Source organism: Sceloporus undulatus, chromosome 8 (genome assembly GCF_019175285.1).
Source record: "Sceloporus undulatus isolate JIND9_A2432 ecotype Alabama chromosome 8, SceUnd_v1.1, whole genome shotgun sequence".
Classification (NCBI taxonomy): Eukaryota; Metazoa; Chordata; class Lepidosauria; order Squamata; family Phrynosomatidae; genus Sceloporus; species Sceloporus undulatus.
The window spans coordinates 29,004,925-29,031,784 of NC_056529.1; the positions used below are offsets into that span (position 1 = coordinate 29,004,925).

The 26,860-nt window shown below is 42.6% G+C and overlaps 1 long non-coding RNA gene across 1 annotated transcript; it reads right to left on the bottom strand.

Annotated features, from left to right (window-relative positions):
- Positions 1–9,323: 9,323 nt before the first annotated feature.
- LOC121914930 lies at positions 9,324–25,726 on the bottom strand. Its single transcript, XR_006100607.1, has 3 exons — positions 25,587–25,726; positions 11,887–12,175; positions 9,324–9,917 (listed from the first exon to the last, which is right to left on the bottom strand). It is a non-coding gene; the product is annotated as an uncharacterized LOC121914930 (long non-coding RNA).
- Positions 25,727–26,860: the final 1,134 nt, after the last annotated feature.

Below are 26,860 nucleotides of genomic sequence, written 5' to 3' on the forward strand. Positions count from 1 at the left end.
TGGAACATCATAACCTCTCTGATCTGTCCCTGTTTGGTACCGAGATGTCTTTTCCTTTAGGTATTTTGGACAAAAGGGATAATTTTTTGGATCCATAGATTGAAGAGCCTAACACCACATGGCCAAGGAGAACATCAGCATCCACTAAGAATATGGAAAACAACCCTCTTGGATGCAACTCAAGTTCACCTTTAGCAATTGCAGAAGGCAGAAGCTGAAAAGTTTTGCTCCCGCTTGGTATATTTGCATCCTATTTGTTAATCGCTCACCCATCTATGTATCGCCTGGTGTGCGTGTGGGTATCGCTATTTCTGGAATATGATTAATTATCCCACATTTAATTTTAGGAAGACAGTAATATTTTAAGGGGGGAAAAACTCCTTTTTCCTAAAAAATTTTTTTGCTCTCTTCCTAAAATTAAATGTGGGATAATTAATCATATTCCAGAAATAATCATTCTTTCAGCCACTTCTTTAACCCTTGCAACTCCAAAGGAACACCTGCTAGGATTTTAAGAAACTGACGACTGTTTTAAAGCATTTAATAACATGGATCGGATGATAGATATGTTTTTGAGAAGGTAGGTAAACTGTGAACTGATTTTTTCTTGGCACCTCGAGTGCTGTAAAGTTTTATTGGGATCAGAGCCCCGCGGATATATCTGGTCATAGGGTTATAAAATCCCACCCCGCAATGTAAACCCAACGTCGATTTTAAAAATAACATTAAAGATGCAGAAACCAGAATAAATATGCAAAAAACACCCTTGTGGTTTATATGTACTTGCTCTGAAAGGTGTGCCTATATGTTCCAAAAATGAGCATCTAAAGAATGTTTCTCCAGTTGCCAGGAAAAAAAAAAGGGAGGGTTGACATGTTCACACAGACAGCAACTTCACAAGCATTCTCTCACCTCAGGTCTTCACTCCCACTACCTTTTAAACCAGATCACAAATCGATTTGAACCAGTTTAAATGACCATGGGTTCACACTTGAACCAAATTGCTGAAGCGATTTGGAGAGGGGGGCCATGCACTAAAAATATTGGTACATGATGGCTTCATACCCTCCAACATTTCATTCATGGAAACTAAGACATGTGTGACCAAGCAGTGCAAGAATGGGAAAAGTTATTAGTGAGACAAGAAGAGCCAAGCAAGGAGAGGATGCAGCAGTTTGCTTTTACCTGAGCCTACTGGGAAGTGTATGGTCCTTCCCGCTCCTCTCCTTTCTCTTGCTGAATTAATTGAGTGCAACAACTTTTGCAGCAATTGAACTAAACTAAGGACAAAGGGGGAAAGTGAGAGGAGGAAAGAGGTTCCAGAACGTGTCAAAAGCAGTTGAAAAAGTGGGACAGAAGAGGATCAAACTGGGACAATCTTTGCCAAATTGGAACATTTGGAGGGTATGTGGCTTTGAGATGGTGGAACTCCAAGAGTTCATGCTGATGACAGCCCTGTTTGGGTCTGGCAAACAGGGTCATGATCTCCTTTGTTGAGTCAAACCACCTACAGTGTGGTCTTCCTCTTTTTCAATCGCCTTCAACCTTTCCCAGCATTATTCTCTTTTCCGATGAGCTGCGTCATGCCCTGATGTTTCCAAAGTCTGATCACTTGTTTAGTCCATTTGGCTTCTAGGGAGAATCCAGACTTGATTTAGTCTTGGACCCACTGATTTCTCTTTTGGCTTTGTGGAGCGAGTTGGTGTTGATAGCTGAACATTTTTTAACTTCCATCCTTTGGCTTTAATATTTCTTTCATGTCTTGTTACACTTTTATTTAGAGCCAGCTTGGTATACTGGTCTGAGCATTGGAATATAACTCTGGAATCCAGAATCCCAGTTCAGCCATGGAAACCCACTGGGTGACCCTGGGCAAGTCACACTCTCTCATCCTCAGAGGATGGCAATGGCAAATCCCCTCTGAATAAACTTGCCAAGAAAACCCTGTGATAGGTTCACCTTAGGGTTGGAAACAACCTGAAGGCACATAACAACACAAACAACACACTTTTATTCCCCTCTTTTTTTATCCAAGGGCTCTGAAGGCTATACACAAAGGCTGAGCTGCAGAATGAAGTGATGGACTTTGCTTTGTGTGTGCAACTCAAGGAATGGCAGCGGAGGCATACAAACTTTGTTCCAGATCCACAAAATCCCATTGAATATCATTTCATTATCATGGGCGTCACTTCCAAAATTCAAACCTGTGTTTATAGCTGTGAGATGGAAGCCTAATTAATAATGATATTCAGAATAACTATAGCCACACAGGAGCATTACAGTGAAGTCCGGTGAGGTCTATGAACGAACACATTCCTTTATTACAGTCATAGACCAGCACAAGATCTACTAAAATGTAATTCCCACTGTGTCCAATGGTGCTTCCGTTTAGGTGTGTGCAGGTATAGCAGTCTTGACACAGCTGACTTACAAACACCGCAGTTTTGCATCTATACATTCCTCTCCCTCCTCCCTGCAATACTGGATTTGTTACGAGCCAAGATAGGCCAGAATGCGGCTCTACAAAATTATTTGCAATTTGTTCAACTCACTAGAAAATATGCCTCTTAAATACACACACGCGCACACACACGCATGCATGCGCGCACACACAAACGACTGGCTAGTCAGCGGGGTATTAAATCAAATGGTAAAAAGATGAAAAATGCTTCTCTCCCCGTTTTATCCGCAAAAAGGATATTGCTTTACATTTTTGTGAAATAAACCGGCATAGCTCACAATTGCCCCAAAGCATTTGAGATTTTGCGCTCCCTAACCCCAACCCTGGAGCGCTCATTAATTTCAGATTCGACTTGATTAGACGAGGACCGAACATGATGATCTGAGACATCGCCTTTCATTCTTTCATGTTGCGATCTTGGCAAAGCCATTCTCTTTCCTTACCCATCCAAAAAAACAAACAAGGGCATTCTCTCCCTTACTCCCCCAGGTTCCCGATATCCATATGGACCAGTGGGCAGCCTAAAGGGAAGCTTTGTTGTCGCCATAAAATACACACGATGGGTGAATGAAATAGCAGCTGGTGGCCAACATCCATGGGATACTGGTAATCCCATATAATTGCCAGTGTGGGGCGTGGGACAACTGGCCAAAAGGAAGCTTAAAGCTTCTTTGTTTTCCCTGGGTAATGATGAAGGGATCACCGTCTTCACCCATCTTCATCCAATGAGAACATTCTTGTCTTTTTCAAAAGCTTGGCCCATGAAACTCAATCCGCATCTCCTTCTCATTAATTTCGCTAAATAGATTAAGCATTTTGGAAGCTGGGCCGTTCACTTCCCGAACCAGTTACCCCTTCTTTCTTGAGGTGAGATGTTTTGGGGTTGTGAGACCACGCTTTCAAGTCCCCTTCCCTTCTTTTAGAGTGGATTAGTGAGGCCAAATGGATTACTCTTTGTAGGTATTAGGACTGAGGGCCTTTACGGAGAATGACAACCCTCCCCCCAACACACACACACACACACACACACACACACACACACACACACAAAATTCCCTGATGGCTGGTTTGAAGAGTAGGCTAGTAAAACCTACTTAGTGCAAACATCCGTAAAGCTGTCAAGAGCAAGGGGCTTGTAAAGGCAACTGTGTAAGTACACCCTTGAGCTAGTGGCAAGATGCAGGTGGAAAATGGAAATTTGCAAGGGTTCTGGGGATATGCATTGCCACTCAGCAATGGAAGGAATCTCCTCCAGGTTTTTGTCTGAACTATTAGAAGACCTGTCCAATGTGCTGAACTATTGTGCATATGTGTGTATTTGTGTCTCTCTCTGTGTTAGGATTAAGCATCTAGGTGAAATTAGGATGGCCATATAGAACTAAGATGGCACAAACATTAGGTTTCAGATCCTTTTTGATATACATTTACCAAAATTCACAAAGTTCTTCATGTTTAGGATGGAAGGAGCATTAAAGTTGTGTCTTCCTGAATGACAGGAGGTTGGACTAGCTGGCCCTTGAGGACCCTTCCAATTCAGATTTTGTGTTGCTATGATTCTTGAATCCTATCACCAAACGTTCTTCAAACAATCCCCTGTCCCGATGTTGAGTCCGAAATAAAATCTCCCACAATGCCCCCAATATCATTACATCCTAGGGCATGGTGGGAAATGAAGACAACAGCTTCTCCAGTTCTGCTGTTCAAATTGTGATCTCCTCCAGATGGGTCTACTGAAGGAGGTGTTTGACCATGAACAACTCCATCAAGTACTTAAAATGATAGAGTCATAGAATCATAGAGTTGGAAGACCCCACAAGGGCCATCCAGTCCAACCTCCTGCCAAGATGGGACCCTCAGTCAAAGCATCCCCGACAGATGGCCATCCATCCTCTGCTTAAAGACCTCCAAAGTAGGAGACTCCACCATACTCCAAGGGAACATGTCCCACTGTCAAATAGCTTTTACTGTCAGGATGTTCCTCCTAATGATGAGGTGCAATCTCTGTGGTTTGAATCCATTGGTCTGGGACTTATTCTCTGGAGCAGCAGACAACAAGCTTGCTCCATCCTCAATATGGCATACCTTCAAATACTTAAATAGGAGTATCATATCTCCTCTTAACCTTCTCTTTGCCAGGCTAAACATACCCAACTCCTTAAGTCTCTTCTCACAGGGCATAGTTTCCAGATCCTTCACCATTTTGGACATGCTCCTCACCAAACCTTAACCCAATCCAACATAGATATATATATCACCTCCCCAATATTTAAGATAGTCCTTAAACTGACCTGGGAACTCATGTCTGAATTTGTCAGTGACAATCAAAGTTGATTTGTTATATTCCAATAGACTGGCCATCGAGGCAGTATTTCCCCCCCTTTGTTAGCTTCCATCTCCCCTCCGTACCGCTCCCCAACCTGTAACATATTCGTCAAATGAGATTTTCTGTATCTAAGAGGTTCACCTTCGCCTATTTCATGTAGTGACCTCTTCTTGTTGCTGGAGGGCAGAGCCCATGACGTCTCTTTGAGGCCTTGATAATTGCCACTTTGATACTTGCCAATGGAGTGTTCAAAGAGCAGAGAAGTTTTACAACCAGCTTTTCCTCCACAAACCGCAAGTCTTCACCTCTTTATAAAAGAGGCCATTCTTTACATACACTGGATGGAAAGAAGGAACAGCCCCTCCTCCTTGACTTATAAAAGTTCAGTTTTCACTGGGAAGCTTTCCCTTTTGCAAATGGGACGCCTGGGAGATTCCCTGTCCATGGGTCAGCATTGGCAAAGCATCCCAAAGTAACAATCTTGTCAAGCGCAATTCACATTGTCATAGGGATGCGATCCTGATGTGACCGCCATGTTCTTCTTTATCCAAAAGAGCTCTTAAAAGAGTCTACATCTTGATGAAGTGTCATTTCCAAAGCTCTGGGAAGGAATTGGTGGCCCAGTGTCCCTATTGCAGTTCCAACTATCATAACTTTGTTAAGGCGATAGGTTTTGCGCTCATTCCAACTCCCAGAATCCCCTTGCCATGCTGACTAGAGGCAGTCTGGGAATTATAATCCAAATGTCATCCCTCTCTCTCTCTCTTTTAAAATCTCAAATTGGGTCAAATTTATGAAGACATTTGTGAATATGGGAAAGTCTGTATCAAAAAATGAAGCAAGAGAAATTCTTAGCCAGCAATAAATTACATTTCCTCCCTTTTTATTGCTTTATATGTGGCCATCCAAGTCGGTAGCTGCCAAACCATCAGCAACCTCATGTACTAACTATTCTAGCTTGAAATGCAAGCTGCTTCCAATGACTTGACTTATTATTATCATTATTATTATTATTCTTTATTTATATAGCGCTTTAGATTTACTTATTCATTGCACAGTAGGTAGCAACAAGAAGGAGGAGTATTGCAGTGGCAGCTTGTGGATCCCAGATCCAGGGGATCCTGAATCCATGCCAGGTTTTGTTTAGCTTGGAAAGAGCTGTCCAAGGTTCCGGATTCATTTAGGAATACATCCCAGCATCTTGGACAGCTCTTTTGAAACCTGGATTAAAACCTGGAATGGAGTCACCACCCCACTGACATGGGAGCCACCAGCCACCAATGGGACAATGTTTCCCCTTCTTTTGTGTAATATTGTTTTTATTAAGATACAATTTTTATTAATGTAAAACAACATATAAGGAAAGCTATATCTGCGCACTACACAACTTAACTAGACAATTAAGACACTATGCAAAATGACATTTACAACAAAAGAAAAGGGGAATACATATGTGTTCCAGCTTATTACATGACAGTTGTGGTTATCAAATAATTCTACTTCCCTGAGATATCTATCTATCTATCTATCTATCTATCTATCTATCTATCTCTATTATATATATATATATATATATATATATATATATATATATATATATAATCAGTTTCCTATGAATAGTAGAACAATATGTAGAAGTGTACTCTCTCTCTCTCTCTCTCTCTCTGTGTGTGTGTGTGTGTGTGTGTGTGTGTGTATATATATATATAATACTTCTACATTTTGTTCTACTATTCGTAGGAAATTGCTATTTCCATAGGTTTTTACTCAGTTTCCATTGTTTTTTAAAAAATTGTTAACAGACCTGTCTCTAATCAAATTGACAATTTATCAATTTTAGCAAGATTATACAATTTTATAAACCATTCTTCCTATGATGGAACGTCTACATCCTTCCATTTCTATGCATGGAGTATTCTCACAGATGCCTACCTCTTTTGGGCAGCAGTGTAAACTATATTAACATGGTTTTACTCCACATCGCCTATCCCTTCACAACGATTCAGCATCTTGGATAGCTTTAAAATGGGATCAAGACCCAGAGCAGGTTCACCATCTCATTGGCACAGGAGACACCAGATATCCCAGCTTAGGAGACCACCTTGACCAAGTCTATTTACGAATCTGGGTCTTCATTAGAATGAAAAATATTAGAACAAAACCCAGGTTTGCTCCTTCAGTCTCCATAAATAGGTTTAAAAGCCGGTGTGTCCCAGAGCAAAAGCCAAGAGAAAAATGCTCCCAGTGTTATTTAAAAATAAACATCCCCCTCAATAAAATGATGAATATCAAATTAGTTTTGCCCTGTGAATGCTGCATTGTAGTCTCCTGCTGAGGTTTACATCGCGATTTTGTCTCGGCAATTGGGAAATTAAAAAAAGATCAGAAGGTTGCACAGTGATGAAAACACAAACAATCTTTTATGGGGAGACCTCCACCCTTTCCATCTATCTTGAAAACCTAAGAGTGTTTCCAGCCAGCTCTCCCTATTTAAACTTCTGCATTTAATATATACAGCTTATTTATTTTTGACGGGTCAACAGACAACCGCTTGCTAAATGCCTGGTTTTAGTTTTGACTGAACTTTCCTTGGGATAGAAATGGCCTTCTGAATACCTGGGGAACATTACTTTTCCTCCCCACAGTTTAAGCAGAGACTGACCACCCTGCTTTATAAAACCATCTCCAGAAGACCCCATAGCTGGATCTAGGATTGATGGGCTAGGATTCCTTCCTGGGCCATCGCCTGATTGAACTGAGTTCCGAGTGCAAATGTAGAATCATAGAATCATAGAACTGGAAGAGACCACAAGGACCATCCTGTCCAACCCCTTTCTGCCATGCAGGAACTCTCAATCAAAGCATACCTGACAGATGGCCATCCAGCCTCTGTTTAAAGACCTCCAATGAAGGAGACTCCACCACTATCCAAGGGAGTGTGTTCCACTATCTAACAGCTCTCACTGTCAGAAAGTTCCTCCTAATGTGGAAGTGGAATCTCTTTTCCTCTAGTTTAAACTCACTGCTCAGTGTTCTAGTCTCTGGAGCAGCAGAAAACAAGCTTGCTCCATCCTCAGTATGACACCCCATTCACATACTTACACAGGCCTATTATATCACCTCTTAACCTTCTCTTCTCCAGACTAAACATACCCAGCTCCCTAAGCTATTCCTCATAGGACATGGTTTCCAGACCCTTCACCATTTTGGTTGCCCTCCTCTGGACACGCTCCAGCTTCTCAACATCCTTTTTGAATTGTGGTGTCCAGTACTCAATACAGTATTCCAGGTGAGAATAGAGTGGTACTATTACTTCCTTTAATACAGACATTATGCTTCTATTGATGCAGCCTACAATCGCATTGGCTTTTGCACTCAATTGTAGTTTGCACTCAATTAACTCAACAGGGAAAAAGGAGAGGAGGAGGCAGAATCTTGCCCTTCCCAGCAAGCTCAGGCAAAAGCAAACTGCTGCATCCTCTCTGAGTTTGTGTGTTCTTCTTCATTAATAACTTCCATCATTTTGACCACATGCTGATGTTGCTTGGCCACACATGTCCAAGTTTTCATCTGCAAAATGTTGGAAGGTATGCAGAACTAGATGCATGCTGGCAAAATCCCACTGTCTCAGACAAAGAGCGGGGATTTCCCACAGTGTTCCATGGCCTGGGAATTCTGTGCACACTCTGCCCAAACCCAGCATGCCTTGGGCACTCGGATCCATGCCCAAACTTTACCTAGGACCCTGGAAAAACCCAATTCTTCCCCCTCCTTTTCCTTGTAACCTCCCACAATGTTGGAAAGGACCGATGGAATTCCTGGGAGGGAAGACTCTCCCAGGTTTGGGGGTGGGAAGCCAAGCCAAATGGTGATACCAGGATCTCTCACAAAGCTTTTGTCTCTAAGATTTATCCCCTCCTCTTTCCCCCCTCTCAGCCCCCTCCTCTGAACGATTGGCAAATGTCAGATCAAATAGTTGGTAAAATGGCCGGCGGGCCTAGGAACCTATCTACAAACCAGGTGCATTGCCCCGACAGCTTCCACCTCCTTGTTCTCTGCTGATAACTGCTATTATAAGACAGCAGCTCCAAATCCTAGAAGAAGGATTCCTTCCCTTAGGGGACAAGTGATTCATTCTTTCGATGAGGTCAGTTCTGCTATAAGCTCTACCCCAGCGAAAGCTGCCAACTTTGTTGAACTCTAAATAGGGATTATTATTTCAGAAACAGGAGGCTGAGTTGGGGGACGGGAAAATGCGAAAAGAAATCCAGGGCCTGGGACTAAATATGGGCATCTATAATTGGTGTTTTGGTTGTGACAAAGGGACTCTCTTCTGCGCTGCGGTGAGAGCGCTCTTCTTTCATTTGTGGGAGAGCTTGGGCCAAAACCCTCCGATATCTCAGGCGACTTTTATCAAATCCTTTTGGATTGCCTTGAAATTCCTCAGATGCTTCATCTGAAGAGTAACCAACATATTTGCTCCTTGTTTTGCTGGAGGCAAACCTCAACAGCAATCTTAAGTGATGGGCTGATCCTGTCTTCCCAGCCTGCTGAGCGCTTTGTTACTCAAAATCAACATGAAGACTCCTTCCAAGCAATGTAGATGTTGTGGCTCCAAGAGGGAAAACACAATTTGGGTTTGAATTTAACTTTAGGAGAAAATTTATTGCTGCGCCATTCGCGTAGCTTCCAGAACTGGCAGAGTCAATCTTTATTAACTCACCTTCTTATATGATTTAAACATAGCCCACTTTGGGTCTACCTCTTCTATTTTCCCTGCTTGCTTCAATTGCTTCAAATTGAGTCCAAACTGCAGAAGAAGTTTGCACTCCATTATCTCAATGGAGGTGGAGGGAGAGGATGAAGCGTAAACTTTCCCTTCCCAGCAGCCTTGGGCCAAAGCAAACTGCTGCAGCCTCTCCTGGATTGTGTGTTCTTCCTCATTAAGAATGTTTTTCGTCTTGACCACAATCTGATGTTGCTTGGTTACATGTGCCACAATTTTTATCTATGAAAAGCTGGCAGGTATGCATTCATTTTCCTTCCTCCTAGAGGTATAACTTGGAGCCGTTGATAGCCTTTATCCAGGGATGAGTGAAGTGAAACCTTAGGGACTCTCCTTTTTTTGCCATTCTAAAAAAGTAAGACATAAATTGGCTGCAGAGATCTCTCGCATCATTCAACACTTTAAAAATATCTATTTCCCCATGTTTCCGTTGTCTTTATATTTTTCTCCCCCACCTTCATTGTTGCAATCCTTGTAGATCCCAAAGGGTCCTGAGACAAAAACAAGCCACAGTCAAAACAGCTACATAGGCCTGAGTCTGAGACCCATATAGACTCATTTCTCCCTGCAAATCTCTTTCTTTCCTTCAATCTCTCTCTCTAAATCTTTAGAAAGTTTGGATATCAGACCAAGACCTTGACAATATTTATTCCAAACCAGCCGGAGGCATGTGGTTTTGAGCAGCAGCAGCAGCACATGGAAGAAGAACCATGCCTTGTGCCAATGCAAGATGAAGGACTCAAACAGAGACCTTGTTGAAGCGAGTGGTTTGATCTGCAGGATTTCCTAACTTCTGTTTTGGCTCTGTCTTTGGAGCCAGACCAAGGAATCCTCAATGATGAGAGGCTATCCTGACCTCATTCAAGAATTCCTTGTTAGGATAGAGCCTCTTGAGAAATGGAGCGTGACCAAAGAGCTCCTCTTCTGCTCTCCAAGGAAGGGATGAGAGTTCCCAGGAAGAGCAGAAATCATTCTTGGTCCTCTAATCCACTTTGTTGTTTATTTCTTGGTTGGAATCCTTACTGCTGCCCAAACATTTGTGAACTTTCCACGCCGCTTCTCTGCTATAAACATCTCTCTCTTTTTAAAAACCTCCCCCGAATACTTCCCTGTCCCTTTGAGGAAAGTGACTCAGTGTGGGTTTTTAAGTAAAACATGAGGATGGAGGAAGACTGGCTGAATTCACAGGCTTATCCATTGAGAGAATGAAGGCGGCACCCAGCTACGTGGAAACTCGGGATCTCCTTCACTCACAAGAACTGGGAAAGGCTCATGTCAGGAGTAGGACATTTCTGGTCAGCTGAACCCCTCCCTCTTACAGCCTTTCTACTGTGGGATCAAGACTCATAAATGGGTCACCACCTACAAATCCTTGGATTCCATAGGATGGAGCCATGACAGTTAAAGCAGTGTAATACTGCATTACTTCTGCAGTGTAGCAGCATCCTGGGGAGGAAGGAGCACATGGGTGGCTGCCTTATGTTGCCTCTTTGTTTGGTGCAGTGCAGCTAGCAAGGAACAGAGGAGTCAGCATCAAGGAGGAAAGGTGAGACTGAGAATGAGAGGGAGGAAGGAAGGAAGGAAGGAAGGAAGGAAGGAAGGAAGGAGGAGGAGACGTTGAAAACATGAATTTTGCTAAAAATGCAGAGTAAGGGGCATTAAAAAAGAAGTTTTACAATTCTGTATCTTCTACCTTCAGTTACAGTTGGCTCTCCTTATCCATGGATTCCACAGATTCAACCATCCATGGCTTATGTAAAATACGTTTAAAATAATTCCAAAAAGGGAGCCGTGATTTTGCCATTTTATATAAGGGTCAGCATTTTACTAGGCCTTTGTCCCTCATGGCACTTGAGCACCCACAAATTTTGGTATCCACTGGGGGCCCAGGAACCTAACCTAAGTGAACACCAAGGGCCCACTGTATCCCCAAATAAAAAAGAGCCATATAACTAGCGATGCTATTCTTTACCAAGCTTCTTCTGGAAGGGAGTAATGAGTAATTTTAGCATTTTTCTTCTCACTGCAAGAAAGACTGAAATTCACCTGGTAATTGTGAATACGCAACCGCTGTCAATGAGTAAGTCTGGGTAACTGTTCTGTATTCATATCTTTTTAGTCACAATTGCCACTATTTAGACACTATCTAGCTGAGATATGAATTCCTAGTAAAGGTACTCACACAGTCAAGCATCTTGTTACTCTCCAGATATTTGGGACTACAGTTTCCATCAGCTCCAGCCAACATAACCAGTGATAAGGGTTTATAAGTCAAAGAATTGGATGTTGAGTTGCTTACACCAAATGTAAGCTTACCCAAAATGTAGCCGCTGCTTTTCTAGTGCCCTTCCCCATCTATTTGCTGGATGCTCATGTAAGGAGTGCATATGGATTCTTTAAGGAACAAGAAGAGTGTGATTTTTTCCAAACACCTCCTTGTAGAAAACTGAAGAAGGCACAGGACGACTGGGTGGCATCCTTGGGAGGTGGAACGGCTCTGCATGAAGGTGAATGGATTTCTACATCTCTTCAATCAATCTTCCGTAGCAGACTGGTTTCCTTTCAGGAATGATGCCTCAGGCAAGGTCTGCAGAGTTCAGAATGTCTGGAAGAAAAAAGATTAACAGCCTCTATAGCTTTGGACAGCAGCATCAATTCAGATCTCACATTTGAGGCCTTCTGGAGTTTGGATGTGTGTGCATGTGCTCCCAGCTTTCCAGATGTCTCTTTGTGGAGACATCAGAACTTGGTAAGTTATTTTCCCCCCAAAACAAACAAGTTACATTTCCAAAAGTAGCTGCATTTTTTTTTAAAAAAGGATGAGATGCTGCATAGGGAAAGCCTCATGTATCAGGTACCTACGTTTTCATAGTTGGGTGTCTCAATGCTACTTTTGCAAACTCACCTTGTAAGCAGAGCAATTCCACCAAACATGACTATCTGCTTGCTTTTGGAGAGTGGGGGAATCAATGGGGAAGGATCCAGCCATTGTCCTGTCACTAGATATGCTGCAACAGGCATTTACAGGAACCCAGATGATGCCTTTGTACTTCAACCATCCCTAACAGGTGGCAAAAGGTATTTATGAGGATGAACGCACAAACTAGGAGATGCTGCAGCAGTTTGCTTTGACTGAGCTTTTTGGGAAGGGCAGGATAGGATTCCTCCCACTGTTCTCCCCTCACCTCCTTCCCTTTTGTACTTTGAATTCAGTTCACAGCAATTGAAGTAAGCTGAGGACAAAGCGGGAGGAATTAGAAACTGGGACATTTTAAAAGGGGCTGAAAAATTGGGATGACAGAGGATTAATCAGGACTGTCCCTACCAAATTTGAATGCTGGGACTTCCACTTCTACAACATCTGGACAACACACAATTCCCACCCCTGAAGCAGATAATGTGTTCAGGCAGAGGACGCTCTACTTTGTAAGGACACCCTGCCTCCTAAGGAAAATGAAACAGTGTGGCGAAAGATTAAACAGCTCAAGGCATTGTCTCTCCTTTCCAGACACAACATGTTGTCTCATCTGTGGCACTGGAGACAACAGAGAGAGCTGTCTTTACTCTCTGGTGGCCACTGTTTACTTTCTCTAATGCTACTGGAAGATTGGCCTTGGCATGGCAAACCACGCTGAGGCCATTGAGAAAGAGCCCAGACTGTTGCTGACTGGTCCCTTTTGTTACTAATCCACCCCTCCTTCCCGCTTTTATATGGAGAATGGTGTGCTGGCGGGCGGGAAGGAGATGAGCAAACACACAAGCGCAGCTTTTTACCCTGCACAACCCTTGACCATCAACCTCTTTCAGGACAGCAGAAATGACAGGTGATGGATGTCTGTGGTGATGGATGTGGTTTGCTGGTTAAATAAAATAAGGAAACACCAAATGGAAAGCCTGGTGCCAACTGGCAGGAGACGGCAGCCATGTCTGCATGGCTGAACACTCACTCCATTGAAACTCATGGGGGCTGAGATGTGAATAAGGGACAGTGAATGAGTTGGGCAGCTTCTCCATTGACAAGTTGGCAAAAGTAGAGAAGCTAAATGAAGAACAAAAGAGTTGTCTTATTAGGTTAAACAGGTCCACCTAGTTTCATGTTCTCTTCTGTCTCTGGCCAGTCCTCTCTTGCGTTCCATATTTCTATGGAGGCCTGCTTCAAATGGACTCTTGGCTTCTTCCTCCTATGTCTATGAGGCCTTCTGAGTGTCAAGGGCCCTACTACTAAGTTCTTACAGTGCCTCTTGGAAGATAAGCAGGGTCAGCCCTGGCTAATACTCAGACTGGTGACTGCCAAGGAATATCATGGCTATATTTTGGAGGAAGGAACTGGGAAAACCACCTCCACAGATTCCTTGCTTATGAAAACCTTATGAAATTATGGGGTCACCATAAGTCAACAGGCGAATGGAACATACATGCAGAAACCCACAGAATGCATTTCACACTTAGATGTGGACCAAGGAGAGAGTGCGCTCAAACATAGACAGTTTTGCTCAAGGTTTGGGGGTCCCCCCTGAAGAAGTGATGCTGACTTTTCTTAAAACTTGGGAAACATGCTGGCAGGGGAATTCTGGGAACTTTAATCCCAAAATAACTTTTCTAAACTCCCAACTTTCTTGGGCTCTTGCAGACTCATGTCCCTGCTTTAGCTGAAAGGAGGGAGTAAGAGAACAAGCAAAGAAAGAATGAAGATGGAAGTTCTCTCAACTGACGCATGGAATTAAATTAAAGAGATGAAGGCAACAACCTTCTACTGATAATTGATTCCTAGTTAGGACATTCTCAAGATTCTAGGACTAAATGTTGATTTCAACTCTCCTCTTTCTTTTCCCCCCCAGTTAAAATACGCCAGACTTTGGTATGTTTCTTTCCCTCTTCCCAGCTTGGAAAGCACTTGGAAAGTTGGTTGAACACAAGTAATTAAAGTTTTATTATAGCTCTGTAATAGTTCATTGCTCTTGTAGTTACAGTCTTAAAAAAGAAACTCTTTATTGATTTCACTAAACTAATTGCAGGTATTTTGAGTTACTTCCATCCTTCTTGTCATCACCAACAGATCATGAGGCACTGTTCAAATGAATCCCCAAACCATGTGAGATCCCTTTTCCACCATTTAATGAGACTATGTGCAACTAACAATTTAGAGTTACACCACAGAAGGAGTGAAGTTATCCCACATTAAGGTGCCACCATGATGAGTAACTGCTTTTTATTTGGATAAAGGAATTAATGACATGTAACTGATTAATTATTACACTTTAATTCCAAGCTCTGGTTGATACATTTTTCTTTTTAAAAAGTGTATCTGTGTTATAGTTAAAAGAAGTGACATTGTTCCTTGTTACACTGCCACCATAATAAACCATACCATTGACATTTGATAATAGGTTGTGCCAGTGATATTAGATAAAGGCATTAATGAAACATGGCTAATTATTTGTCATGCATTGTTTCCAAGGTCTCATTGATCCTTGCCTTCCTCCGTGTTGCAGTTACGCCACAAAAGAAGTCAAGTTGCTCCTGGTTAAGTTGCCACCATCATATTCTACACCATTGATATCAGATAAAGGAATTAATTGCACATAGCTAATTATCTGGTAATGCATTATGTCCTTGCTCTAGTTGTTCCCTGTCTCCTTTAACAAAGAGTAGTGTCTATTTTCTCTCTGTCTGGGGCGCACTGTGGTGGAGAAGAGAAACTTAACTCAGGCTTGGCACCATTAGTGAAGGTAGCGCATGGATGCAAGGCAGCCAATAGCATGGACAAAAAAGAACCATGAACCATGAGGTCATAGCATTCTCGTGTTTCTCTCCCAGCATTTTCCCCTACTGCTTACAATTATCACCCCCTTTTATTCTTGTACATGGCTTGGGAGACTTTGATCTAGCCTTTTTGCTTTGCCTCCTTTGATCCACTTTGGCTTACTTTGTCTGTAACCTGACCGGCCGCCTTGCTTTCTAATCCCTCCTCCCCATCTAACCCCTTTCCAACCCCCCCCCCCAACCATTTCTTTCAAGCTGTATCAGCCACTCTTTGCCTTCTTTCATCTTTCTTTTGTACAAGTGTATACAAGGGCTGAAACAAAGAGACTACAGTGTTGAAACAACAGCTCCAAGAACCTTAGAAGTCCCTCTGTTCAAATGCAGGGGGTTTAGTGGAATTCCTTCGTCAACAGCTTCAAAATCCTAAAGTTGTAATAGACTGAAAGAAATGTGCAGATATTTAAACACACACACACACACACACATCTGTGTGGCTGCACTAGATATTTAGAAATAGGAGCAATAATGTTAATGTAATATTTCCAGTTCAGATGCCCAATTGGACAGCTTCGTTGGACTATGCATTCCAAGAACCTGTTTTTTCCTCCTCTCTCCAAGGCATTGGATGCATTTACATAGTTTAAAAATAGATTTATATTAGTTGTACAGTTGCGAGAGACAGTGTGATGGAGTGGTTTCAGCGTTGGACTAAGAATCGGAGACCAAGGTTCACATATCAGTTCAGCCATGGAAATCCAAATCATGGACAAGTCATACTTGGTCAGTAGTAAATGAAGGCCATGGCAAATGACCTATACATAAAATTTAGCTTCAGTGGAAGGCTGCGGCAAGCCTCCTTGGAACAAATCCTGCCAGGGGAACCTCATGATAATTTTGCCTTAGGGTTGCCATAAGTTGAAATGACTTGAAGGCATATAGCTACAACAAATAATAACTCATTAGTTAAGGGGGGGACCACAATTGCTAACTAAATACTTTTATAACGTAACTTTACAACCCTATTCCATTCATGAATATACAAGAGTGGTTCAACTCATTCTGGACAGAAAGGCTTGGAGGAGGGCATGCAAAGAAGTCTGATGTTGCAGTTTTGCATGGTGCCCCCCCTTCCCCAAATCATGTCTTTTTGCACAGCTGGCAAAGAAAATTGCCTCCTCTGAGCCAATAAATGCCCTTTCTCTTCCGGCTGGAAAAAATAGGTCACTTGAACATGTTTACTTGAACATGGCTCTATGTTTGAGCATGGATGAATGCCCTCAAAGAAGAGAGTGGAGCAGCTGTTCAGGTAGCTTAAGATAAAAAGTTCACACACCTGGAGACCCACCTACAGTCCCTTGTGCAGAATCTACCAGGATGATGCTCAAAGTTCCTTGCATGGGTACCATCTTCCAGTCATAGATTACAAGGTTGGCTAGCAACATTTTGCTCCCTGGGACATACCATGCACAAAAATGAACTGGATTTGGTAGCTGAAACTACTCTCTGAAAACTGGTGTAGCATAATAGATGGAGTATTGGACTGGAATATGGAAAAATCCATGTCTGGTTTCATGACCCAGACATGAAACTCACTGGGTGACCAGCCAGTCTTTGTCCAACTAACTCATAGGATTGTTGTGAGGATAAAGCGGGAAGGTGGAAAGATGCTTTGGGCTCATTGAAGGGAAGATAAGGTTGAAATGCAACTAATAATGGCCATGCTGTCAAATGGAGAGAAATATTGCCTAAGAAAGTAACTTCTCCAACTCTGATATTGTTTGCAAAGTGCTATTGTAAAGTATTGCCATAGGCAGTTATGTCAAGATCATATACTAACAGGTCTTTTGAAGGATAACCAGAGGTCCTCCTTTTCCGGCACATGTCCTTGCAATCTTCTGTCCAGGAGGAATCCCAAAATGCCCTCCATTTTGAGCATGACTAAGAAGCATGGATTTAGATTTATATTAGCGTTTTTAGCTTTTATTTTGTCACATCATACATTTTTCCTTGAATTTTACAGTGCCTTGTCCTCCTTTGCAGTTAGGACATCCGATCACCCTAGTCTTTGGGATCTTGGATACATATTTATTTCAAAGACTATGTTGTTCTGTTTTTTAAGTGACTCTTTCTGGGACCCGCCTTGGGTCCCCCTTTAAGAGAAAGGCAGCAAAGAAATAAAGAAAGAAATGTAGAAAATAATTTTGGGAGGGTGGGCCCAGGTTCTGCTTTTCGTTAGATCTGAAAAATAGAGAAACCACCCTCGGTAAAATTTAGCCCAGAGAGCATGCAATGTGAGCCAAGTCATCACTGGTGTTTTTATTTAGGCAATGTGTGTTTACCTTGGTGAAAGGGAGCACTATTTATGGCTTTGGAATAATACTACTACTAATACCCCATTGATACATAAACCGGTTGCGCTCTTTCCGTGGGCTGCCCTTCCTCTAATGTGGTGCCATGGGTGAGACAACTTTGACCCAAGTGCTTACAATTCAAAGAGTCGGAGCAGACACAGGGGCACCATTGGAGGGCTCTCCTAATCTCTTATACGTCTAACCATTAAATATTGGGTGAAGGAATACTTTGTGTGTCTACGGCTGCATCTGCATTGCAGAAATAATGCAGTTTGATGTTGATTTACCTGCCGCAGCTCGGTGCTGTGGTCTCCTGGGATTTGTAGTCTGTTGTGGCGCCAGAGTTCTGACAATGAAGACTAAATGTCTCACAAAGCTGCAATTTCTGCAGTGCACACCTAGTGTGCATTTGTGTATATATACACACTGCTCTGATGTGCTTCTGTGTTTCACATTTTACTGCTATGCCATCACTAATATCCATATACCCTTTAACCACACCATTGCTGTTCCCATTAGGATGGTGAAATCTTGTCAACTGATGCTGATTTTTAATGGTCTCTCGTGTTCATTTTCCAAGAAGAAGAATTTAGATGCTTCTGAACAAAGGAAAAGGCTTTTCCAGCCACAGCACACAGACACAGATGTTATTTTATATGAAGGCCAGAAAGCAGCTACTGTATTTTTTTTTTAAAGGAATTCAACCCAAATGGGATTGCTGGCATTGTTATTATTTTTGTCTGCTCCTGCATCTTAGAAGAAGTCAATGGAGGCTTTTGTTTCTGGAGCTGACTTGTTATTTTGGTTGTGTGCATGGAGGAATGGGTTTTGTGGTTTGCTATCCATGAGAAGGGAAGGGAGAATGAAGAAAGCAAGGAAGATTGTGGTTTAGCTACAGGGGGAGAGGGACAAAATGAAGCCATTGCCCACCAATGCGAATTCTGCTCCCCAATGCATTTTTCCTTCCATTCCTCAAGTTCTTATCCTTCAGTTCCCCAAGTTATCAAGTTGAAACTTCACCTGACCATTTAGAAATACAGTTTAATCCTCCAAACAAAGTAAAGCTGGACCATGGAGACCCAGCTCGGCCATATAAACCAACTGGGTGACCTTGGGTAAGTCACATTCTCTCTGCCTCGGAGGACAGCATTGGCAACCCCTCTCTGAAGCAACCTGCCAAGAAAACTCCATGATAGGTTTGCCTTAAGGTCACCATAAGTCAGAAATGACTTGAAGGCACATAGTAACAACAACAATTAAACCCAAAGGGCAAGTTGAAGAGAGACAACTTAGGGTAGGTAGGACAATCGGTGTTAAAATACGGCAGGTCAGTTTGGGAAGGCCTGCCAGAAGAGATTCGTCTTGGCAGCCTTTGTGAAAGTGTCTAGATTAGTAATGTGACGGATCTCCTCTGGCAGATTATTCCATGCTTTAGGAGCAGCAGATGGAAAGGCCCTCTTCCTGGAGTCTACTGCAGTCAATGAAGACTAGGCTGGCTGTATGTTTTGGTAACTAGCCAAAATGCCACTTGACACTGATGTAAAATGGAGCTGAGATTCAAAGCATCTGACCCAAGAACAGGGTTGAGTCTGACTCCTACACATTTCTCCATCCTCTGTTTCAAGCGGGACCTTTCTTTCTTTGCCTGGGCACTTTAAATTCCCTACCTCTTCCCTCCCTTGTTTATTTTCAAGGTGCTATAGACCAGCGTTCAGTGACAGGGTGGTCTAGACTCCTGATTTACGAGAATGATTCATAGGTCCCACCATCAATGAACGCAAGACAAGAGGGCTTTGAATTTACTCCGTACTTCAGAGTCCAACGTTAAGATGACTTTAAAAAAGAAAGATGTCTCATTATCACATTTCCTTTACTTTTGCAACTGTCAAGCTGTGGGACTGACAAAGTACATTTTTTCCTTTTCCTTTTTTGTCTTGCTTGTATTCACCATTTTAAGAGGCAAAGACATAATGTCTTACTTAGCCTATTTTCCCCCCAGTTTCTTCTATTCATGCTTTTAAAACCCTGTTATAATGAGAAAGCAAACAGTGTATAAAGGCAAAGTTGACTCCAGTTTCTGCGCTGCCAGAGAGGGGCCAAATGGACCAAAGAGTTCAGTTATGTGGAATTGGAGCCCTGTTGATATCTTAACAAATGTAGGGATGCAATTCGTCATGAAGTTTCTCGGAAGAGGAAGAAATCAATATGTTTAGTGAATTTCTTCCCAACTGCAAGTCTTTGAAAAACCACAGTTTTTAAAACACTATTCGTAATCTGGGACGTATTGCGCGCAAAATTTGCACGTTGTTATTTTGCACAGAAAACCACATTTTCTATGCAGGAAGAAGTGTTTCATGTGCAGAAAATTCCTGCATAGAAATATCATGTTCTGCCCAGAAAAATCTTGTTTCTTGCGCAGAAAATGCTGTTTTCAATTGAAATTTTTGACTATTCTTTCCATCCCTAAACAAATTGAAACGTTGACCTACAGAAGCAGTTGGATATTTTTGTCCATCCCGGTATGCCCTCAGTCACTTCGTGGTTGTACATGTGGTGCATGGAAATGTCCACTGTGCATGGACTCTCATTGTGCATGGATGTATACAGTGTGTGGATGCTTATGTACATTTTGTTGGTCATTCAGTTCCACATTTGGTGTCTTGCTTTGGCTTAGTGGGGCACTTTCCCCCTCTAATTTCATTCTCAAAGGAGGCAATGAGTAACTTTAGCTATTTTCTTCCCATTGTGAGAATGAAACTACACTATTCACCAACTTATTCTGTGCCAAAATTGCACCTTTTCTGGTGCAGTAAACAACATTTTCTGTGCAGGTGAATAGCATTTTCTGCACAGGAAATAGTATTTCTGCACAGGAATGTATTTTGTTCTGCAGAAAAAGGGTTGTTTCCTATGTACAAAATGTCATTTTCTGTGCACAAATGGGTGAATTTTGTGCAGAGTAAGTCTCAAATGGCTCAAGCAAGCAAACTTCTGCCGCCTCTCCTAGTTTGGACGTTCTTCCTCATGAATACCTTTGGCCACCTTGACCTCCTTCTGATATTGCTTGGCCACATACATCCCTGTTTTCATTTCTGAAAAGTCGGAGAGCATGGCCTTATCGTCCCTGGGATGGAAGGTTTGTTATAACTTATTCAAGTGCATGGGAGAGTGAGGGAGCAAAGCAGAGAAGTTAAAACGCAGAGTGATTCATTTATAGAATGGAATGTGGAATGGTCTCCTGCAGGTTTGCAATTGGAACCTTATTATCTCTTCTGAACTGTCCGTCTCACAAAACTTCACCCCCTTCATAATGATGGAACCGCACAAAAGGCTCATCTTATCATCCAAGAGTAGTGAATGCATATCTCTTTTTTCCCCTGTGATGAAGGAAAAAAGAAACTGTCACACTGAAGCCGGAACTGAAAAGGAAATGTTTGGGCTTTAGCTGCTTGGTTGGCTGATGGCTGGGTTTTCTGAGGATTGTATTATGAAAGGAAGGGAGAGGAAGGTCAGGTTGTCTTTGTTAGACGCTTTTCTTAAAAAGAGAGAGAAAATGAAAAGCTGTCTCAATTCTACTTATTAGTGCTCTTTCTGCTCCAGACCTGTATTTGGTTATAAGTCCCTTATGACATGGCCCCTGGGGTGGATGCTGATGCTGGTCCTGTTTTTGTACCCAGTTCAGGACTCGAGGCGGCAGACAACAAAATGCGTAGTAGGCAAAAGTTAAACATTAATTAAATGCTCCCAAATAATGTTAAAATTAAAACAAGTTAAAACAAAACCCATTTGAAACGGGAAATAAAAATCGAGCACATTATTTATGGTCTGTTTCCCTTTCAAAAATCAATGCTCAAAGGCCTGCCCAAATCAGGTCTTCACCTTGGTGTGGGAAGATGGTGCCAGCCTTTCTAGAAAGGAGTTCCAGAGCCTGGGAGCAGCCATTGCAAAGGCCTTCTCCCATGTTACTAACAGGTGTGAGGATGGTGGGACAGAGACACAAACCCACCGCAGAAGGCTTCAAAACAGGCAGGTTCATACTGGAGGATATGGTCCTCTTTGTTGTTAACTGCCATCAAGTTAACTTTGACTTATGTTATGAATGGAGCTCTGGTGGCGCAATGGTTCAATGCCAGTACTGCAGCCACAAGGTTATCATTTGATGCCAGGAAGGGCTCCAAGGTCCACTCAGCCTTCCATCCTTTTGTAGGTCAGTAAAATGAGTGCCCAGCTTGTTGGGGGCCATTGGCTTTCACACTGTAAAGCACTGATAAGTGGTATAGAAATGTTCTTGCTATTGCTATTACAGTGAGCTTATGACTAAGAGACCTCCAAGTCATCCTATCAGCCCCACTCAGGTCTCAAAGACTTAGGGCTGTGGCTTCTTTGAGTCTATCCTTCTGGAATGCGGTCTTCCCTCAAATCATCTTCATGAGTTGCTCACTCAGTTCTGTATCTCTAGTACACTTGAGGATGAATGCTACACGCTTGCATGTATGTTTCCTTCCAACATGCGTTTCACTCAATGTTGTACTGCACCAGTGGCAAGGTAGTAATAAAACTAGATCAACACTTAGCCATAGTCTTAGCTGCATTTAGCTGCTAATATGACTATCTTCATCTGGTATCTCCTTCCTTCTTCATCTTCTAGGCCTACGTTCTCCTTAGCTCTTGATGAGATGAATCCTGCACTATTGCTTTTGTTTTGTATTATTGCATAGGACCAATGGTCCGGATTGTCTGACATTCTAGCAGAAACCTCCCCATCCAGAGGTCTAAAATAATATTAATAATATCTGGCTGGTGAAATTATTAATGTTGAACAAACATCTGTTCTGGCATACTCCCAGAGCTTCAAGATGCTGCAATGCAAAAGGAGTGATCTGATGACACTTTGAAAAGAGCCATGTCTCAAACCAAATGTAGGTGTTGATTCTGGCACTTGCTCCAAAGACAGCAATATGATAACTCCTAGTACTTGGCTGTTCCCACTGCAGAATATCTCCTGCATGTTATACACTCAGCGGAGCTAAATCAGAGCATTATTACATGAGATCATGCCTTAAATTCATAAGTGCTGATGCATGATGTAGGCCATTCCATAATGAAGGATGACTCCATAGAGAACAACGACAGGCAACAAAACGATGACATAATGATAACAACTAATGATTCAGTTGCTGGAGAAGCAGCAGCATGTGAAAAGAAGCCAGTGCAAAAGTAATTGAAACAAACAGATCCTTTCGCATCCAGATCCAGGTAGTTCAGCAAGTGTTACAAATGTACTGGTCTCCATTTTCAGTGTGGGCACACTAAAAAGTAATGCATTGGAAGCATGACCTCTGTGCTAACCTTTGATGAATTGTGCTGGATACTCAATGCCAATTTCAAACCATGCCCACGTGGATCGTGGGCTCTGCTTTTGGCATGTTCAGTCTGTGACCCACCAATTTACATCCGAATGAGGGTTTGTCTCTGCTCTGTGCCCTTCTTTGGCATGACTCTACCAAGAGGATTGATAGACAGGTTGGTCAGTTCAGAGACTGACATAAAACTGCTTGGAATGCAAGGCCAAGCACCGTTGGGGCTGAACTTTTGACCACTCTGCCAACTGTCTTTTTCTACTCCTGTTTGCAGGGGCTGCTGGAAGTTTGGGACTTCTGAAGTCGAGACAGCCAAAACCATCCCAGCCATGCCACATTGCGTGTCAGGAGGGCGAAGCTTTGGAATGAACTCTCAAAACTACTCGTAGTACATTATTCATCTTATCCGTTCGCTCCAGAAAGGAAAAACGACTTTCCATTTACAGCTCTGCGTAGCAGTTTCAGATACTTAGACACAACTTCTTAATGGACTCCTCTCTTTTCTGTCTGGCTGGTAGGAGGTTACATTAATATTAATCCCTCTGTCAAATAATGGAAAGCGCATCGGCGGAAAGCAAACCTCCAGCTACTCTGAGTATGGATTTGCCCAAAGCCTCAGAGACTGCATAGTCGTTTTGGCCTGTTTTGCTGACCAAGGCGCAGGTATGGTTACTCGGTTTTTAAAACCGTCAGCTCAAACCTACTAACTCCATTCTGACAAGCCATTAACAAGCCTTTTTCATCATTTTAGATACGTAAAAGAAAAGAAAAAGTACTTGGCCAAGTTCATGTTCTTATTAATATTAGTTGAGAGACAGCGTGGTGTAATGGTTTGAGCCCTGGACTATGACTCTAAAGATCAAGGTAACCCTATCATTGGGCTTTTCTTGGCAAGATTTCTTCAGGGGAGGTTTGCCATCACCTTCCTTTGAGGCTGAGAGAACATGACTTGCCCAAGGTTGCTTCTATGGCTGAGTAGGAATTCAAACCCTGGTGTCCTGGGGTTGTAGTCCAGCACTCAAACCACTGTGATAGATACACAGATCAGTGTGACATTCCTCTCTGGTTGAAGGAAGGCAACTCCACAAAGTCTGTGGGACCTTTGAAATGGAGAGTCAATATTTAGTTTGGAAAAGCATAGGAGGGAGGTGGCACGCTTCACTTTCAATGGAGATTCAAGGTGGGACCTACTTAACCCAACTTCCTCAGATGGATTGTTGGCCTTTGTCGGTTGAGCTGATTAGACCGTACCCCACCCAGAAGCTGTCAAATGGACATCCTTCCTGGAAACCAAAAGGGTCACAGAACATACAACATCCAAGTCCTGTTTAGGGGTGTAGAAAGATAAGTTTCGCCAGGGGTAGTGGAGAGAAAACCTGGGGAAGGGAGCAGAAAGCCTTGGTCATTGGAATTTTGTGTAGAAGAGAGTTTTCAGAAATGAGGACAAAACTATATTCCCATTAATGCATTTCAATGGGAAAATATGTTATGAAACTCCCCAAAGGCGATCAATTTCAAACACAATATTTTATACATCAAAAACAGCCTTGGTTGGGTAAATGGCCTATTAATCTATTAATTCTCCATAAGATACCTTTAGGTCTTCCGAAAACTTGGCTAACGCAGAAAATAACACTGTCTAGGCAGAAAAGGTTTTTCTTTTCACTTGTTGTTATGACTTTTTCTCTCTCTTTTTCTGCATATCTATGGCATACGAAGGGAGACCAGTTCCAAGTAAAAGTCAAAATGACAGGAAACTCGGCTTTGGCAGGAGTTAATCCAAACTGTACTAAAATTATTATTGTGTAGCTGCGGAGCAAGGGAGGGGACAGGATGTGGTAGGGAAACACTGGCAGGTAATAACCTGAATGATGGATTAACAAAAGCGTGGCACTAGGTCGGGCCTGCCTTTTCAGCGCCAGCGTTTCCAGCAAGTTGTCGCTTGCCGAAAAACGATAACTTTTCTCTCTGGGTAGCTGGAAGGAAAACAAGGAAAGGAAAAGCAAGACTGGTGTGTGTATGTGTGTGTATGTGTAGGTTCAGCCCTCATTTCAACCTCTGCTATTCCCTCCTGTCAGCACAGTTTGATGTCAAAGAAACTTTAAGGAACCCAACCATATGCACACTCATATCACAGGGGTCTTGTTGCAATGCACCCTGCAGCCATTTTGCAAGACGAAAGCTCCAGGGAGGCGATGGAGACAAGTGAAAAACGGCCCAATTCTGAATCCAGGAGGGCAGAAGCTAGAATGCAAGAGGTATTTAAGAAAAATAAAATGAAATAGATACAAGCAGAATGTGAATCTATGGAAATCAGTAATTCACCTGTATGGGCAGGATCTCCTCTTAAACACAACCAAGTCTTGTCACCAACCAAACAAGGATCATTAAGCTATGAGACAGAGACACCTTTCAGGATCTCGGGTTTCACCTTTATCTTGCATTCGTGGAAAAGGAAAAAAAGAATGCGAGGAGAAAGGAGGAGGAGGAGGCGAAAGGGGAAGAAAATGTCCTCCGCCACCATCATTTCAAATATACCCACCAATTTCCAGGTCGTTTTTCTGGTTGCTGAGGGACAGGTTAATTCATCCGTTCTATTTGAGTAACTAGTCTGTTGTCTGCTTCCCTCTCACCAACTTTTTTTGGAGGGGTGATGAAGTGGGAGGTAGGACCCATCGCTGCTTTGTTCCAATGGTTTATGCTTAAGGCCCAGCCCAAGATCCCTCTTCTGCAAGGAGACTTTTTCCCACGGTATGATTAAGCTATTCTATATGCCTCCAGTCTCTGTCGACCGGTGAACTTTAAGTGAACCTTTTCCCTCTAAACCTCCAGTCATGACACTGTCCTTCTCCACGTTCCTGTTGACCATTCTAAGTGGTTCATTATTAACCACTTAAGCAAAGCGTCAGGGCATTGGAATGGAAAAAATGGATCCCCAACCCGTTGGACAAAGCTTGGTTTCTCTTGGGAAGGTGGCGTGTGGGGAGAGATCACATCTTTGCTTATCATTACTGGAGCTATGTGAGCTGGACAATTGTTTCTCAGTGGTCATGGAGACCAGAGTTTGAGGGCATATCTCTGGTTCCCAACTCAGCTGCATGGAACCAAGCATGGACCTAATGCAATGGAATGCTGAAGCCATGAAGTGATGTCAGATGCCTTAAAGTAGTGGTTCTCAACCTTCCTAATGCCACGACCCTTTAATACAGTTCCTCATGTTGTGGTGACCCACAACTGATGATCTAGGTTCCTAATGCAATGGAATGCTGAATCTATGAAGGAATGTCAAATACCTAAAAGCAGTGGTTCTCATCCTTCCTAATGCCGTGACCCTTTAATACTGTTCTTCATGTTGTGGTGACCCCCAGCCGATGGCCTCGGTTCCTAACACCAACCAAAATATGTATTTTCTGATGGTCTTAGACAGTCGCAACCGACAGGTTGAGAACCGCTGCCTTAAAGGCTCCAGATCTTGCCTGATCTTGGAAGTTAAATGGGATCAAGTCTGGTTAGTATGTAGATGGGAGACTACTAAAGCATACCGGATGCTGTAGGATATTTCAGAACAATGAACTGGCAAAATTACCTTGCCTAAGAAAACCCTGTGAAATTAATAGGGTCATCCTAAGCCTCTGGAACAAATTATTTCCTTTGGACTATCTAGAATCTCCCAGCAAATATAACCAATGGGCAAGATGGATGGGGAGTTCTGCAAACTTTAGACCCAGGTGCCTTTTTTGCTGCATAATTTAAGCACAACGATTGCATTTTAATTGTTGTGGCAACATCTCATGGAAACCAAGGATTTGCAGTCTA